This window comes from Mizuhopecten yessoensis, unplaced genomic scaffold, assembly GCF_002113885.1.
Source record: "Mizuhopecten yessoensis strain PY_sf001 unplaced genomic scaffold, ASM211388v2 scaffold3135, whole genome shotgun sequence".
Classification (NCBI taxonomy): Eukaryota; Metazoa; Mollusca; class Bivalvia; order Pectinida; family Pectinidae; genus Mizuhopecten; species Mizuhopecten yessoensis.
Genome location: NW_018404893.1, coordinates 273,934 through 278,099, shown reverse-complemented (window position 1 = coordinate 278,099; position 4,166 = coordinate 273,934). Strand labels below are relative to the sequence as shown.

The 4,166-nt window shown below is 38.2% G+C and overlaps 1 pseudogene; it reads right to left on the bottom strand.

Annotated features, from left to right (window-relative positions):
* Positions 1–583: 583 nt before the first annotated feature.
* The window catches only part of LOC110447029, a 15,116-nt pseudogene continuing 11,533 nt past the window's right edge, over positions 584–4,166 (bottom strand).

Sequence of the window (4,166 nt, the reverse complement as noted above, 5' to 3'; positions counted from 1 at the left end):
TTGGCCCCGCCCCTTAGGCCCCTGGGGGCTTGGGACTAAACCGGCAATGGTTTTTGTTGACCTTTGTCTATGGAAGGTTCCTGCAAAATTTCATTGAAATTGGTTCAGTGGTTTTGGAGAAGAAGTCGAAAATGTAAATTGTTTACGGACGACGACGGACAAAAGGCGATCGCAATAGGTCACTTGAGACTTTGTCTCAGGTGACCTAAAAACATCAAATATCAATTAAATTTTGTTTTAATTACTCCAAAATAATATATTACATTACATTCAAAAGACAGACGCACTATCACACTCACTCTCACTAGAATCTATTTTTGACACCCTTTGATGAATGCAGAACCTACATACATACAATAAATAGTTTAAAACTTAACATTTCACAAAAAACATGAACAGCATTCTCCACATTGAGCACACCATAAACCACACTTCCCTAAGCAACTATAACTATTCTCTGATTACTCCACGCCAGTTTATAAACAAAGCACTAAACACTGTCACTTCAAAAGCACACTTTGGTACATTCCTTCCTAACAGTTTTTCATTAAGTTTTTGTTCTTTTTTTTCGACTAAACTAACACTAATGTCTCGTAGGCGAGGAAATCCTCCTGGTCTTATGGCTGGCCCTACTGTCAACACAGCTTCTGAGGTCAAACTCTGTGTTTGAGGCACCTTCCATAGAAATGATAAGCAGGGGACTGATTATCTTGTTACACAGTCGGTTTCTTTGTCCTGTTTTGATTCGTTTTAAGGTACAAAAGCCCCTCTCCCGTCAGCTGTTGAGGTAGGAATCAGAAGGCCAGCAGCAGCAGCTATCTTGCTGCTTTTTTACAGCCGGAAGCGGGAAGACTTCCGGCTGTAGGGAGATCTTGCTCATCACCTTGTTTGTTGGTTCCTCAGCAAATTCTGTTGGCAACTTTTCTCCATTCTTCAAGTCCAGATGCAGTGGCAAGGCCAAAATGCTCAGTCACCAACTCTACGTCCTCCCTCCCATGATGTGCAGCCTCATCAGCCTCATCAGGCACCTTGCTAAGGTCAAACACACTGAAAGCTTCAAGCAAAGGCATATCAGGAAACCGCTTGTCCAAGTTTTGCACAACACTGTCAATATACTTGTCGTAAATGTCCTTCTTGAAGGATTCCTTCATTTCCTGGGTGGGCACAGAAAATTTAAGAGGTTTGGCGGCCATGAATGTAACAGTGTTATCCAGTTCCTGGAAGTGCTGACCGGGGTTGTCCTTGAGGGATTCCACAGCACGAATCGTCCCAGCAACCCAGGGTCTCACCAAGGAGTAATGCAGTAACTGCGACAAGATTGGGAGAACATATGACAGCATATCCAGAGTGGCAATAAACTTGTAGTTCTGAATAAAAACAGAAAGATCCATGGCCTGCACATCCGAGCGTTCCTCTGCCTCTCGCTCCAAGCTGACAATGACAGATTCCAGGCACTTCCTCACCGACTGGATTGCAGCATATCGTGGCTCAGCCAACGCACATCCTTGGCTTGTGTTATATTGATGCGTGGATCGTTGAGGACAGACTGAATGGCTTGTATATAGAGCAGATGTTCTCACTGTGCTGTAGTGATAGAATCGGTATAATTGTTCAATGTTGGCCTTGAACTTCTTGATGTATGTAATTCCGTTTGCTGCCTGGGAACTTGCAAGAGACAACCGATGGGCCACACAGTGGTTGCTCAGAAGGTGGGTGACCTGTACATTCCTTTAGATCCTGGGGAGAACCCTGTCAAAGTTTTATACAGATAGTACAAATATATATTTTTAGAGGAGTACACCGTTGGTGCGAGGCGAATCTATTTTCTAACAATTCATACTTCAATTTCTACCTAAGATAGCTTTAATAGGTGTCCACGTAGGCCGCTGGGTATAGCAAGTGTCATAAAATATTACGTAAATCTGAACGATAGATAGCTTAAAGCGTATACATCAATGATATATATATTCCTATTCAAAGTTACCTGTGCAGGTATCTATATCAAATGAAGTCGTCTCAAATAATTATAACAGTATACGGAATTTATCTCAGTTTTGTTTTCGTTATCTTATAAATTAGTTATGCCGTGTCCTAGCTTTTTTGTGAAAACGACGCTTAATGTGTAACTGGTTATAGGTAAATCTTGTACGCCGGTCCCGGACTAAAACTCCAGGAATATAAAGATATCTTCATATCTCATTAACGCGATCGTTTATAAAACAAAAAAAATATACAACAATTTTTAACCTTATTTTCTAAATGTGACAATTACAAAAGTGTTTTTAATCGTCTGATAATTTAGAAATCGATGTCAAGGGGGAAAACTTGTATGTCGCTGTCAACCGTGAACATTACCAATTTATACAAATTATCCGAAATATAGAGGCTAATGGCATATTCATTTCGGCTCCACAAAACAAAAATGCATGATTGTTTGTAATTATATCAGTTTTAGTGGGGAAAAAACCCGACCTTTTTCACATGAAATATCGACTTCATTATGATCACGGACGAAGATCGCGGGTGTTCTGTTTACTCCCGTATCCGTGCTAAGGGAGATCACTCTGTCAAGCTATCCCGTTATCAAGTAAACTGGAATCACACTGTCTGTCTGTCTATCTGCAGCTGTCGTCCACAGTAACTTGTCCGGAAAACACCTCCTTAACTAACAGTTGGATTTTATTGAAACTTTGCTTGAATGATCGGTATCCTATTTAGCTATGAAAGGAAAGGGTGGGAAATGTGAAATAAAGGATCACATCACTTGGAAAACATGTAACGTATATGTTCACTTTGGCCACGTTTCTGTTTTGGTGCATTATTTTCGCAAATATATGTGAACAAGATACAAGATACAAGAAGCTTTATTCAACGTCGAATAGAGTGAACAATTTAACATAAGCTCTCAGGAGCTTGTATTCCGACAATCATGATAAATATAAATGACAGTAAATATGATACAAGATAAAAAAAAAAAAAAAAAAAAAAAAAAAAAAAAAAAAAAAANAAATAAAACAAAAATCACATGTGCATATATAATTATAGTTCATGATGTGGTGCGTCAAGTTTCCAAGGGTTGGAGAGCACCCTACCAGCGAGGTCTGCTTAATGCGCACATCATAGTAGTTTAAGAGAGATATAAATATAAATTTCTAGATCTGGTATACTGGTAAGATTGTGGTAAGATTTGAAAGCAATACAATTCATGAAAATATTGAAAAAGTCAAAAAGTAGCACATAATTTATCACAGATTTCAGGTTTATTTTTTCAATATATACATGACAGGAGAGAACCACCAGACAGGGTAGAAAAGTTAGCAAGGTGTGTTACATTACACACATGGAGCACTTACACAGTTGAGGCCGTCCCACACATGCAGCTGTCTGTGGAGATCCTTATAGTTATCACCCTTTTATAGGTCGTTAGAAAGACAGTTCCAAATGCAGACAGCCCCATACCGAAATGAGTTTTTACGGTACATGGTAGTTCTAACCCTAGGTCATCTACAGTCTCCTCTTGCCTTAAATTATAATTGGATACTTTTTTAATTATCAATTCCTGTATATACCCAGGAGACATATATTGTTAACAATTTGAACATTTCAGATAGGTTCATATATTTGATCACAAGTGATAATTACATCGATTTAAAGTCTGTTTTAGTGATAATGTTAAGTAGCATGAGTGTAACACTTTACCAATATAATGTGTAATGTATCTGTTTGAAAATGGTAACGTATATGTTTAAGGACTGAAATGAGTAACCTATACGAAGACGCTGGATCTTTTTTAATACCTATATGGACATGGCAAAAGTGAATTGTGTCTACATATAACTGAAATACTGATGGCTTTTATCGCATTTTTTTTTTAAATTCCCACTCATATCAAAGTATGACGAAAACTAAGGCGGAAATACAAAAAGCTTATCGAGAGCGCAAAAAGCTAAAAACTCGAAGAAAAATGTTGGGTTCATATACTTCTGAAAACCCCCCAGTGAAGAATCTAAAAAAATATAGAAAAAAAAAATACTCAACTTTCTGAAGTTGATTACGAAATCGTCATTTTTGAGTTGGGGAAAAAAGTGACCTGTACGTATTACATATAATAAGTATTTAGAAAGAGTCTTCCTGACGACATAGCTTGACGGAGTAATCTCCCCTTG